The sequence below is a fragment of the Alligator mississippiensis genome, chromosome 1 (genome assembly GCF_030867095.1).
Source record: "Alligator mississippiensis isolate rAllMis1 chromosome 1, rAllMis1, whole genome shotgun sequence".
Taxonomy (NCBI): domain Eukaryota; kingdom Metazoa; phylum Chordata; order Crocodylia; family Alligatoridae; genus Alligator; species Alligator mississippiensis.
The window spans coordinates 427,367,783-427,383,130 of NC_081824.1; positions in this window are offsets into that span (position 1 = coordinate 427,367,783).

The window sequence follows — 15,348 nt, forward strand, 5'->3', positions numbered from 1 at the left end:
CATGACAGAATTTAAAGGAGGTCCTGGTGATTTAATTTCCATCAGGGCCTAGTACCTGAGGATCGAGGAGTCAGAGCTGGTTCCCTAGGCCAGCCTTATGCCTAGACATAATGGAAAACTAGGAGCATAGTGTTAAGGGAAAATGATGTGGAGTTCCTTAATAGTTGTTATGAAGACTAACAACTAAGAATGCATTGTAACTATGGGCTGAAGAGAGAACACAGACTAATATCAAATACCTCTTCAAATAAACATTTCTGGAGCCACTAGGCACTGGTCAACATTAAGATTTTGCCTAAAGTCACCTACTCTTGTACTACCAAAAATGCAGCTTTGCCAGATGGAGAAGATGGAAGCTACAGGTGTAGAGCAAATGAAGTGACTGCAGGCCACACTTGGGTTTTTTTTTAAAATGTTTTAATCAGCATCAGCAAGATTTGCTCTAGGCATGTTTGGATAACAGCAATCAAGACGCTAGCAGCTGGTTTATAATTAGACTTGGCAGGATTTGATTTTTATCAATAGACATTGATAAACATTGATTCCATCTGACACTCTTAGATTTCCATCAGTAATTACTGAATTTACATAAAGGAGATTTACAAAAAGAAAAATTCTGGGATAGAAATAAGCAAAACAGGAGCATGTACCCACATGCCTGCATATGCCCGTGTGCACACATGTGCGCACACACACACACACACGGCAGCCACTACAGGAGCTGGGGACTGTGCCAGTAAAGATGTGCCAGAGGTGGGGCATTGAAAGGGCAGGGCTGATAGCAGTGAGGAGCCTGGTACTGCCATCCCCTTACTCTGCCCAGGTCCCAGCCAGGGCAGGGGCCAAACTCCTACAGAGCCCATCCCAGACCCTCTGATTAGGGCAGGAACCAAACTCCTGCCAAGGCCAGGCCGGTCCCAGCTGGGACCTGGGCAGATCAAGGAGCTGGCAGCACCAGGCTCCCTGGCTCTACCAGTCCTGCCCCTCCAACCCCTGCTCCTAACACAACCTTAAAGGCACAGCCCCCAGCTCCCAAAGCAGCCAACACACATGCATGTGTGTGTGCATTCACTAAAATTGATAAAAATAAAAAAAAACCCTAATTTTGCACTATCCTTAAAATTTCAGGATAAAATTCAGTAGATAAAATTTAAATAGATGCTTAAAAATAAATATCAATTTTAGCTGTCAACATGTTTTAAAAAAAAATCAAATTCTGCCAGGCCTAGTATAGCACGGTGCCATTCCCAGGAGCAGTCAAGAACCCCTGGAGGCACCCTAGGGTCCCCTTTATATGGATTTGCTTCTGGAAACAGTTGTCCCTTCACTTACCTGCCACGTCTTGATGTTTCTTTGGGTTTTCAAAAGACAGGCTGCTCCAGGGCTTCCCAGATCTGGTCTTCACTCCCAAGTACACCCACCGGAGGTAGGGAGCAATTAACCTTTATGGGCTAATTGCACAGCTCCATACCATACCTGCACCGTGCCCCATGCCTTGCAGATGTTACAAGGATGTTGGTCCCTCTGTTGGGGTCTCAGCCTACTTGGCTTCAGCCCCTTTAATTTATCTAGGCCTTCTAGCCTAGGCCCACTGTGCTGGACCTGACTCCAAGGCACTACCTCAATGGCCACCAAACCCTCTGACCCTATGTGGCTGTACCCCTTGAGTGCTGTGCTCTCAGGCCCTTATCCAGTTGCACCCCTCTGGGCACTAATGAGTCCTCCACCTCCCCTTATAGCCTCATCCTATACCACCAGTTTAAAACTACAAGATAAATGCTAAGCCTCTGGGCTAACAAAAAGAAAAAACAAAATAGAGGCAGCATGCCTACTTACCCCATGTCTCTTCCTCTCTGGGTCACTCTGTCTGGTGCTCCAGCCTGCAGGGCTAGTTTCCAGTTGGTGTTCAGGAGCCCATACTCCACTGCAGCCTGGGCTGGCTGTCCTCTGCCTAGCTCAGCCCAAGGCTTATATAGCTCTGGCTTGAGTTCTCAGACAGTCATGTGACAACCCCCCAGTCAGTTGACTGGCCTGCAGGGCTACCCTTTAACCCCTGCTCTGCTGGAAGGCTGCACTGTGAAGACTCTGGCCTTAAAGCAGCTACCCTGATTTCTAGTAGCAGGTCTAGGGGTTCCCTGTTACACGTAGTTATAATACAGCTCCTGTCACTGCTACCACTTGTAACATTCCATCATTGGGAAAACAATGGCAGATAATTTTCTGGAACAGTTCAATGCAGGTAATGTTTAATATATGTGGAAAAGCCATAGCAACAACCATGGAATACCAACAGCTATATACTGCCAGTTAGGAGACCACTGTAATTGGAACTTATGCTTTAACACAGGGGTAGGCAAAATGCGGTCTGCAGGCCAGATACAGCCCACCAGACCATTCTATCTGGCCCACAGGGCCCCTAAAAAATTTTAAAAATTAATATTAATCTGCCTTAGGCTGCCTGTCATATGGCCCTCGATGGCTTGCCAAAACTCAGTAAGCGGCCCTCTGCCCAAAATAATTGCCCGTCCCTGCTTTAAGATCATCAAGGAATGGATACAGAATAATAAGGGTTGGGGAAAGATGATTGACAATGGGGCTTATCAGCTGCCCTGAATGGCATGGCTTATGTTTCAGGAAATAATATTGCAAATGAAGTGGGCAAAGAGAATACTGTAAGAGTAACTCTAACAAAGACCAAGGTAACAAAATACTTCCAGAAATGCTTAAATGGGTTAGGGAATAAAAAAGTAGCAGAAGTTATATATGATTTTTGTTATGAAAGTAGTTCCACATAGAAATGCTAGTTAAAAATGTGGTTAAAAATACTTACAGTGGCTTTCTTCACATCTTAGCAACAACAACTGAATTCTTACATAATGTATCTTACAAGAACCAGCACTGTATATGTAATGGTTAAAAGAACATTATTCTTGCTTATTCTTGTCTGTGATACTCTCAACTTCTTACCTGTGATGTGTTTATTATTTTTTTTCCTGCAGAGCTGCTGCTTATCCAGTCAGTCCTCAGTTTGTACCAGTGCATGGGATTCTTCTGTCCTAAGTGAAGAACTACACATTTGTCCTTGTTGAATTTCAAGAGATTTTTTTTGGCCCAATCATTCAATCTGTCAAAGTTTCTCTGAATCCTAGCCCTACCCTCCAGCATATCTACTACTCCCCCCCAGCTTGGTGTCATCTGCAAAATTGCTGAGGGTGCACTCCATCCCATCTTCCAGATCACTGATGAAGATATTGAACAAAACCAACCCCAAGGCTGACCCCTGGGACATTCAGCCTGATGCCAGCTAGACATTGAGCCATTGATTACTACCCTTGAGCCTGACAATCCAGTCAGTTTTCTATTCACCTAACAGTCCATTCATCCAACCTGTATTTCCTTAGCTTGCTTGTGAGAATGTTGTGGAAGACTGTATCAAAAGCCTTATTAAAGTCAAGATATATCACATCCACTGCTCTCCCCGCATCTACAGGACCAGTCACCCCATCATAGAAGGCAAACAGGTTGGTTGGGTATGACTTGCCCTTAGTGAATCCATACTGACTGTTCCTAATCACCTTCTCCTCCAAGTGCTTCAAAATGGATTCCTTGAGGACCTGCTCCATGATTTTTCCAGGGACTTAGGTAAGGCTACCTGGTCTGTAGTTTCCTGGAACCTCCTTCTTCCCTTTCTTAAAGATGGACACTATTTCTGCCATTTCTAATTGTCTGGGACCTCTCCCAATCACCACGAGTTTTCAAAGATAGTGGCCAGCAGCTCTCCAATCATATTGGCAGACTCCCTCAGCACCCTTGCATGCAATGTATCCAGCCCCATGAATGTCTATATTCTAAATAGGCCCTAGCCTGTACTTTTGCCACAGTTGACTGCTCACCTTCTCCCCAAACTGTGCTACCAAGTGCCGTAGTCTGGGAGCTGACCTTGCCTTTGAAGACTGAGGTAAAAAAAGGTATTGCATACTTCAGCCCCTTCTACATCATCTGTGACTAGGTCGCCTCTCCCATTCAGTAAGGGAACTACACTTTCCCCAATCTTCTCGTTGCTGACATACTTGTAGAAACCCTTCTTGCTCCCCTTCATGTCCCTTGCTAGCTGCAACTCCAGTTATGCTTTGGCCTTCCTGATGTCATCCCTGCAAGCCCAAACAATACTCTTATACTCCTCCCTACTTGTTTGTCCAAGTTTCCACTTCTTGTAAGCTTACTTTTTATGTTTTAGCTCATTGAAGAGTTCCCTGCTAAGCCAGCTGGTCTTCTGCCAGACTTCCTAGTCTTCCTGCATGTCAGGATGCTTCATTCCTGTGCCCTCACTGAGGTTTCTTTAACCAGCTCTCCTGGACTCCTTTCCCCCTCAGACTGGCCTCCCAGGGGATCTTGTCTTGAACAAGTAAGTCAGCTTTTCTGACATCTGCTCTCCTTCCTTCCTTTCCTTAGGATTCTAAATTCACTCACCTCATGGTTGCTGCTGCCCAAGTTGCCATCCACTTTTACATTCCCCACCAATTCTAGCCTGTTTGTGAGCAGCTGGTGAAGAAGAACATAGCTTCTAATTGGCCTCTTCAATACTTGCACCAATGCTTCAGTCTATTATATTAACAATACCTTAAACAACAGTAAGGTGAAAATGACTGCAATCTTGGAAAGCTACTTGATTTTCACATATGTTATGAGTCACTTGAGCAAGTAGCAGAGCAATTTAGGGCTGTATCAAAATATTTTATGGCAACATGACCCTTGCCTCTTTTGGGTTTGTCTTCAGTACTTTATAATAGTACAATAAGTAACTTCATCTATTGCCTGTACTTTCATACAGAACACTTAATTTAGTTTACTCAAATGTATTGCCACACGAAGCACACAATAAGAGGCAAAAAATTCATAAATTGAGGCATCAGTCAACATTATAACATCTCTAAATATTATCCCAGTATGAGTATGATATACCGCTATACCAACACACTAATGTCATCTTTGACACACTTGTTTTCAAGTCAGTAGTGATACCATTGCTTAGTGCTTACTTCAAAGGACTGAAAAATTATATTGCATATAGAAGACAGGAAAAGAATGTGAGGATGATTATAAATACTACATTTTTACCTTACTTACTTTTACCGTATATTTGGTCCAATAGTCCAACCTTAACAAAAGCACAGAAAAATGTAGTCTGTGAGCCAAATATCTGATGTAAATCAGAATATTATTAGTTTAGGAGCTAGATATTTTATAAGCATAAAAGAAAGAAATATCCGTCCTGAAAAACATGCAATCTACATTAAATACCACAGCCTCAGTACCAGCTGTTAGGCACCAACTTATTGATCTTTCTGCTCCATTCACTACAGCTGTAGCCATGAGTAAAAAACAGATGGATGCAGAGCAGAATATTCCTAATTTTAGAAGCTGATCCAGCTTCCACTGGAGTCAACAGGAATCTTTGTGTTTACTTTAAGCAGAAATTGGATCTGGCCCTTAGGTTCCATTCGCCAGAGCATCTCACTGTAAAGGCTGTACCTCTACACAGTCCAAGAAGGTTGTAGAAAGTTAAAGACTTCAAAGACAAGCAGCCAGGTGCACTTTTTAATTATCTTTACAAAGAACAAAAGCATTATCCTGAAAAATATAAGAGCAAATATTTTCCTGATGAAGTAATTGCCTGGCAATTGCCAATGCAGCCTTGAGGCATTCTAAAGTTAATGAATCAGTCTTCATGCCATTTCTGATACCCAGCAGAGGGCAGGGATTCACACACACACAACTAAGTTTAACATAATGCACTGTCTTGGTTTCAAGAGGTAAAAAAATAGATTCTAGTTCTTTAAATTCTTTGTATCACAAAATGGCATTAAGGTCATTGAATTGCTTCACCATAGAAACAATCAAGTAATGCAGTTTGTCCCACAGCAACAACTGGGAGCTTATAAACCTGGACACTGTATTACAGCTATCTAAAAAAAAATACCACAAGGCCAGTATTATTGAGTAAGTTGTCCTCTCATTGCTTAAATACAACTCTCAAATGTTACATTGTAACTGGCAGGTTTTGCAATTTTTATAAATTAGCCAAAGGCTATTCTCCCCCCCCCCCCCCCCCCCGCAAAAAGGGGAAAAAAATCAGAGGCAGCTTATTAAGCATAAAGCAAGTTTGTAATATATAGACTTGTATACATGCTGTAGACCACTGTCAGCTTATTGTGCTACATGAAGCAAAATGAAATGCTCTCTCATTCTGGTCTTCTACTGACAAAAAGAAAGCATTGTAAAATCTACAGCATGCAATATCCTGTTTATGTATATATGTGTGGAATATATATATATATATATATATATATATATATATATATATTGGAAAGGAATAAATTAAATATAAGCAGCATTATATACAGTATCATAAGATATAGTTTTAGAATAGCTCCTTCTTTCCACCTCCAGTAGGCTAGAATCAGAGAGAATTTGATTCCTTTTCTCACATAGAACAATAGACATACACAGAACTTTGCAAGGCATGGCTCTCTGCTCCACAGAATTTAGAAATAAATTCAGATGGTTGCAATACAAAGGGCAGCACTGCAGCCTGCTTTTCCCTATACGAATCTCCTTTTTAAAAACAAATCTTATTCTTACCTCTTTTCCCACCAACTTCTGTTAAGTTGCACCGGTAGCTAAGGAGGAGGTGGTATGGAAGCTGTGAGAAGGTGTTGTTCTGTTCAAAGACCACAATCCATGCCCACTTTGTACAGTCAAACTTCAGTCGCTTTTTGGAGGCTAATTCTACTAACAAAAGAAACATAAGACAAAAAACAATCCACACCTTTGCTAGGATGGATGCTCCTGTCTGAGGACACCATAGTTCATCCAGCTCTGAAGCCTGCTTTCTCCCTCTTTAATTCCACACAGTTGGTAAGTCCTTCATCAATATTATGACCAGGGATGCTAGTTTTCTCTGATAAAAAAAAATCCCCAATTGCTGGATTTTTAAAATGTAACCCCAAATCCACATTTTTTCCATGATTAAAATGAAATGATGTTTCATTTCAATCATGGAAAAGTGTGAATTTTGGGCTACTTCTTTTAATCTGAAAATTGTTTTGTTTTGTTTTTGATCAGAGATAAACAGGATCCATGATTATGACATATGTTGTGAGATGGGACTGATTTCAGCCCTACTTTTCTAAAAACATCTTTAATCCCTTCCTGTCCAGAAAATCTGATGCTCTATATATCTGCTTAACAAAGTTGTAACTGTATTTACCTCAAAGTTTTATTCCACTTTCCATTGGTCTAGTGCCTACACAGAAGGCAAAGCAGTGAAAAATGGAGCTCATTGATGCTCAGGAATCTTTAATGAAAAGCTAGGTTTTAGGGAGGGATATATTGGAGGAAAGCAGCCCCAACCACATTGGAAATAGGGCATTCTTTTTTTAATAAAGGAGGTGATATGAAATAAAATGTATGAGAAAACCAAGTGTTGTAGCCCAAGATCTAGTGTCCCCTGTCCTATTCTGTTAAGTTACTGCGTGCTGTTAAGTTACATTGATTACTTATCTTAAATTAACATAACTACCTTTGTGAGTGAGTCTATAGACAGAGAAAGCATGAGGGGGTGGTGTGTGTGTGTGTGTGTGCACGCACGCGCGCACACGCGTGCACGCATGCGTGTCAATTGTGGATTGTGAGGTGTTGATTGTGATCATGTGACATGGATCGATGTGCTCTGTGGAGAGCCTGTGTTTGACCTGGCCAGTCGGGCTGCTGGCCTTCTGCAGCGTGGTGTGTCAAGAGCTGAATGTGTGCCCTGAGGCAGCCAGCTGAGCGACCATCCCTTGAGTCCCTGAGCCACCAATGAGGTGCTGCCGTCAGTCAGGTCCCAGAAATCTTCCCTTCTGGTTTGAGTGGCTGCCATCCCTTTTGAGTACATATCACCCAATTGCGGGGTGTGGAATTGTGGGTGCATGTGATCCAAACCAACCCTCCATTTGTAAATAGTATGTATATAGTATTTTAGCTTGTTATTTGTAGTTTTTTTAGTAGTTGGATAGTTTCCTGAATAAACTGTTCATTCATTCCAGTTTAATGTAAGCCTCCATCGCTAATTTATGCAAATTTCCTCAGTCACCTCAGGGCGGTGCTATGACAGATCAGTGAATACCCTGAGGGATATGATTGCATCCATCCCCTTAATTGGAAGCTTTGGGGTTAATCTGATTAATCATCAAAGTTGTTCTGCAACAGTGTCAGGGTCTGGAAAAAAGGAGGTGTATAGGAGCATAGGAAATGAAAGGATATGTACAATGAGACAAGATGAATATGCAAGTATAATAGTAACTGAGCATTTATAGGGCATAATTTTGCTTTCATTATTCAGTTAGACCACAGTGCATACATCAGTGGAAAACTATACATCATTATTCCCAAATTTCCTCAAGAGTGATCACAATACTATTAATCTTACCACCTACAAGGAAAGTATTCGCATTTTCAATTAAAAATTCTCTTAGTATAGAAGAGTCTTGTTCTGTTCAATGCAGGAAATACGTAGTGAAAGAAACCACATTTCCAGAAGGTTGAGTTTACCTCAGTCTTCACATGAGCTCTGGGTTCATATACAGGCAAAGAAGCCACAAATCAGATAAAATCAGCCAAACACTGATAGTACATCAGTTCTCAGTCCAAGAATAAAACTAGTCTACAAGCTAGCCCAGCTATCCTGAATGTTCTTAAAAACCAGCAATATGTAGCTCTGAATTACAGTGCCATGTACTTAATAAGTGGCTAGTGAAAAATTTTCTCCCCAAAAGGTTCCATTGTATGGACATAACCAGAAGTCATCACTCCAATATGCACAGTCAATTGTCATAACTACATTTCAAACAAGTCGGAATTCCACAGTGAGCATATCTACACATGACGCTTTACTCAAGATTAGAGCAAATTACTGTGCAAATATCCCCCTGCCCCAGCAGCTGGGAGCTCTCAGCCCCCGCTTCACCATCGTAATCACCAGGAGGCACCTGTCTCCTGGCCCTGCGCTCCCTGCCGGCCCTTGGGCTAACACCCAGGGAGAGCCTCGAGCTCCCCTAGCTGCTGCAGGAGGCTGGTGCAGGGCCAGTGTGGGCAGGAACAGACTGCTGCCAGGAGCAACAAATCTGCTCCTGCTTCCCTGTACATGTAGATGCCTACCCGGGATGGATTTACTCTAGAATAATCTATATTCTTTTCTGCTGTAGTTAGATTATTCTAGAGTAAACCCACCCCAAAGCATTTGCACATGTAGATATACCCAGTGAGTGCTAATAGTCAGCCTGAGCGTAAGAACCTGAGCATTAGGTTTAACTGAGTTTTCCCAATTAAATTGAAAATTGAAATCACTTCATAATCCTGAAAGCAAGATTCTATATCCCGTCATCAAGTGCAGATCCAGCTACACTAGTCTTCCTGTAACTAACTTTTGCATGGGGGTTGGCAAGTCACAGCAGGAGAAGGAGTAGTCATAGCAGGTTGTGTTATAGGTCCCTGACTGCCATAGGGATTGGGGCTTTTACCAGCCCATGTAATTTAAAGAAGACTTCAGGATCTGACACCAGAGGATCACTCAGTCTTCAGTAGACTTGGGGTGCTTGTCCACATAATCGGTTTCTTCCCACTAAAGATTTCCTGTTTTTTTTCTGTTGTAATGTACCACGACTAGTGACCTAATGTGGACGTAATTTAGCATGTTATAGCTTAGTATGCTATAACTATTTGTCACAACCAAATTAAGTAGTGCCCATGTCACAAACAAGTAAAACCATTCAAAACAGTTTTTTTCTACACTAGGTTAACTAAGGGTTAACAATAATGATAATAACCGCTTTTTTGCTGTGCATGTCAAAAAAAAAATTATAACTGCGACACTAACAGAGATAGAACTTAGCCTTCTGTGCTGTACATAAATCATTATAACTGGTAAAAAAAACAGGGAGTAACCCTATGATAACACCCTAGCGAAGACCGCTAGATAATTGGCGATTCTAATTAAATTTATGACGTGACAAAAAACAATTGACTATTATACAAATAAAACCCGTCTTCACTTCCATAAAAAACAAAAGACCTCTGCGCACACACCTAAAAAACTTCTAAACATATACATAAAAATGACTGACAAATTAATCACTTGTCAGTCTCCTCCATCTCGACCTAATCAGACATAAATCAACGACCTGCCGGCCTCACTTTTTTCTCCATTTATCTGCCCAACCGACAAACTCTTATACAAACCGACCTATGACCTACAAACCTTAAGCTATAACTAACCAAATATCTCTGACCTCCGCTATTCACCACCTTGACAGCGTAAATAAATAATCTTGCTTTACAACCGATAAGCGTCCGCCTAATTAATTCCACTCCAAGCGTCACAAATACCTGCCTAATGGCCTTCTAAGGCCCCGGACCCTTATCTGCCCAGGTGGGAGTCAAAAACAGCTGCTGGCTGGCTGCCCTGAGTCCCAACACTATTAAAAGACGCTAGGGGACACATTGTAACAATTTTACCCTCCTGCCCTCACAGTTCTTATTTACACCAGGGGGCATTTTAAGATAGCATTTGATTTTTTGGTTGGTTTATTTTCTTGGGTCGGGTTGCTTTTTGGGGAGGGATTGTTTGTTGACAACTTTGCTTGACAGCCACGTTTCTTTGAGTTCAATAAACAGTGCTGCCTGCCTCCCCTGTAAATCATGTGATTGCTTAAGCCACATCACACCTGCCAGCTGCTCCACAGCCTGTTCAAGCCTGTTCACCAAAGGTGCCCTGCCACACTGCTGATAATCAATTCTTTCCTCTTCAGGTGTGAGGACAGCTGCCCTGCTTGTTTCCTCAGCGGGCTGGCCCTCCCTTTGGACTTTCTCTCATTAACTGACAATCCATAATTCCTCTAGGTGTGTTTTTTTCTCCCTCACCACCTTCTTAGTCAAAAGGAAACACCCTCATAAGGGCCTCCCATTTTTGTATGCTTGTCCCAAACTTAGATATAGAGCCTTCCCTCTCCTTCTAATAGTTCTGCTTTGGAAAGAGCAGGTCCTCCTCAGTCTGTCATGAAAGGGAAGGTGGATGAACCTCTAGTTTCTTCCCTTTGGTGCACTACATGTGTCAGTCTTTATTTACATAGGGGTCTTCCACTTACACTCCAGCTCGCGGCTAATTAACCTCCCCATAACTACCTTCCGGGTTCTCCATCTCTGGATGACTCACTGTGGCTATGAGCTCCTTGGGATGTGTCCTGGCCTCTCTTACCCAGCTGGCATCTCTCTGTTTAGCTCAAAGTACTCCATGTCTCTGCATGGATTCACAGCAGCTCACTCCAGCTGCTCCTGTGTCCCCTTTCTAGGGAAAAGCACTCACCGGTGGCTGTCTTTTCAACAGGTTCTTCTGGGTCAGACACCAATCAGCGATGGCTCTGGCAGTGGACCCCTGTGCTGTTGGAATCTCCTTCAGTGTTTGACATCATCCAGGAGTAGTGAGATGGGTTCACCACAGGTGAGTGTTCCTCCATTTCCTTTTTACCTTCAGAACAGGGGCTGGAAATGGTCCCCTGTTATATCCCACCCCATCCCTGGGATGTGTGAAACCCCTGGGGTGGGAGGATTGCTGCTCTAGAGATCTTCCCACCCCAGATGTTTGTGACACCCAGGGTGGGAGAACCACCTGCCCATCTCGTCTGCCATGCCTTGATGCCCTTGAATGCCTGATGTTAATCAGGTGGGAGGCTGCCCTTTACCCACCCTGATGACACTATGTACATGACTCTGACCTTCCCTTATTGGGTCCCACACTTCACAGATGTTTCATGGCCTAACACCCGGCCCAAACCTGCTTGGTCTAGCACCTGGCCTGTGGCTTGTCTAGCCTGACACCCAGTTTATAGCTTAATGCTGCCCCACCTGGCATCCCTGCTTCAGTGGGGCCTTACCTGGCCTTCCTGCTTCCACAGGGTCTCACCTGGCCTCCAGCTCAGGATGTCCTGACACCCTGCCTTCAGTCTGGCAGCACATACCTGGCTGTAACATACTCCTGAGCCCCATCTCTGGGCCTACAAAACCCATCCCCAGGTGCCAAGCCCCATCCTCAGGCTCCAAGCTCTGTCCTCGGGCTTCAAGCCCCTTCCTCAGGCTCCAAGCCCTGTCTCCAGGCTTCAAGTCCCTCTCTGGGCCCCAGGCCCCCTCACATTGGACTCCAAATCCCTCACTTCAGGGCTAGGGCTCCAAGCCCCATCCCCCCTGGAGCCTACCTCCTGACTCCCTAATGCAGCCTCAGACTCCACTGCGAGTCTGGGCACTGCCACAGGTCCCTCCTCCTGACCTAGGCCCTGCCTCAGTACTCTCAGTGAGCCTGGGCTCCCCCTGCAATGACCAACTACCCACCAGGGATGTGGGGCTGGGGTTAGAAGGTGCCCCATACTCACCTTTCACTGAGGAGATAACTGGCCTGGCACTTCTGGGGCACTGCCCCACCACAAGGAGTCCCACCAGGGTCCCCTTCCCTGGCAGGGTGAAGTTTTTTGTTGTACCAGGACAAGGAATTAGGGGGCTCTTTCCCCAATAGCTCCTCCCTTATCTCCAAGTTGTACTGAGCAGCAGTCAGTGGTGTCTCTCCAGCTCCTGGCAGCAGACTGCTGGCCTGCTGTTCAGGGCCCAGCCCTTAACAGCTGGGCCCTGTTCCCCAATCAGGCATCATTACCTAATTGAGATAACAGCCAGCTATGGGCTGCCTGGTTGCTGCCTACGCCCCTGGGAGTAACAAAGCACCCTGTGCTCTGTTACGCACCCCCACCCCCCAGTGATGCATAAAAGCCCGGGGGGAGGGAGGATCACTGCAGAAATGATCTCCCCACCCTAGGAGAATAAAATCCACAGGGATGGAGAATGCTGCTGCAGTGATTCTCCCATCCCTGGGGTCTCATGCACCCCTGGGGTGGGGAGATCACTACAGCATGATCCTTTTGCCCTGAGGCTTTCATGAACCCCCGGGGTGTCAATCTTCCAGCTGCAGGGAATTACAAGTGGTGCCCCAGTGGCTGGGAGCCCTCTCAGCTGACAAAACTCCCAGCCATGAGAGCTTGCTTCTTGCTCCCCCTGCAGTGGCAATGAGGCACGATAGCACAATAGCAGTGGCAATAAAGCACAATGGGATCTAATCATGCCTCCTACCATGAATGTATGGCATGGCAGAAAGTGTGATTGTGTGAATTACAAATTACATCCTACTGTGCTTTTACCTGCACATATAGAGGGGGGCCAAGACTCAAAGTGTGATCTCACATACTGTACTGCATGTGTTACACACTTTGTTAGTAGAGCGACACAGTTTTAACTTTGGTTTTCCTTGTTATAGTGAAATCAGGTGATATGATTTTACAGTTTATGTAAAAATTGAGCAATTATGTTATTAAAAAGCTATGCAATTTTACTTGTACTTACCTAGGTTTTTCAAAAGATGGCGCATATTAGCAAGAAACTATCACGCAGATAAGTGAGAGCACAGAAACAGTTGTGAGGAGTCAAGAAAATCAGAGCTCAATTTTGCACCAGCATATTACATTGAAGAAGTGAATAGGTTTAATTTAGCTTATAATTATTTCAGGATAGACCTGCCCTATTCAATGTGCGATTGAGCTTTCATGAATATTAGCTGTCTGGTTGAATGAATCACCTGTGTGCAGCTCAATTTATCTATACCATAATTCTGAGTGAAAAGGATAAAAATCCAAACAGAAATAGCAAGTAAGACTCAGGGCATCAATGCCTGATCCAACGTGCTATTAGCATTGACCACTAGTATCAATCATCCTCTGTTTTCAGAGTCCCACCTTTGCATATATAATGACTAATACTCATGCTGTTTCACATCTTCATGGCGCTCTTCTAAATGTGCATGTAAAGCAGATTACAAAAGCAAATTAATAGCAGATTTTGCAATTGCCTAAATAGAAAGATATGAATCAGTTAGAATGAAAGGCACCATATTTTAATGAGTAAAATACCTATCTGTCACCTCAAGGTTCCCTCTGGTATTTCTATATCTAACTGTCACAGCGTGGCCGGGGTGGTGAGACCCCAAGAGGCACTCCCACTGGCGACCAAGGACTGAGTGTGGACATGACTAAGCCACCCAGGGCCTGGTACTTACCTGCAGAGCCAGCTTCAGCACAGACAGAAGAGCCCTGGGTGCTGCATTCGCCGCACTTCATAAGTTCATGCCAGCTGCAGATTGGCTGGCACACTGAGGCGGACATCACAGAAGCACACTCCACACCGGCAGAGGAAGAGAGCTGAGCTCCAGGGCCTCAGCAGAGGGAGCGTGGAGCCTGGCTGCAGGAATGCCTTGACATGGGTGAGGTAAGAAGAGCAGGAGCCTGCTCACCAAACTGAAGGCTGAGAGGAGCCTTCAGACCTAGAGGCCTGAACCTCCTCAGGAGAGAGCAAACAGCTTGATGTGGGAAGCCCCAGAGAGGCATTGCCTCACCCAACGAAGCAAGGAAAGCAGTGACCGTGAGTTCTTTCCAAGGAGGGGGATCTGAGAACACCAGACCCCCCAGTGATTGGTGAGAGGGTGGGAGAGCATGTTACTTTAAAGTGCTGGACTGGCCCACTAATCATAAGTAGTGAAAGCTAAAAAGACTGTGTTGGAGGGCTGAAGCATTAAGCCCAGACTGGGAATGGGCCAGGAACCCTTCATAGGACTGATGTAAAGGGGACGTGACTTACCGGATGGCCCCAGGGACAGTGATGCTGGCAGGCTGTGCAAGAAGGGAAGAACCCTGGCCCCTGTACATAGCTGTGGTACAGGCTGCCTAGTCAGTGGGCCCCATAGATAAGGCAGATAAGGGATAGTGGCAGAGCCACAACCAACAAAAAGTGTCACACAAGGTTGACACAAAACTGTGCACTTCCTTGCTGGTGACTGAAGCCAAATCTGGCAGAGACTCTTTAACCTACTAAGATTGCAAGTCATGAACAAACATGGCTAATTAAGTGGACCTCTGGCTGCGTTATCCTTCCATCAGATGACCAGCGGCATGGCTGTCCTGTAAAACCTAGTTGGTGCATGGATGGGATGTGGATGGGATGTAAGGGGAAGAGGAGCCCTGAGGACCAGTGACTCGAGACACTTGTGAAAACAAGCATAAATAATCAAGGATCCTCCCTTTCTCTTAAAAGATCAAGATGTGGGTGAGTTGGAGGGCGCACCCTACAAGTGGGAGTGAATGGAAATCAAGCTAGGAATAACGGGTGTAAACTAGTTGAGAGTGGATTTAGGTTAGATATTAGGAAGAAATTTTTCACAGTAAG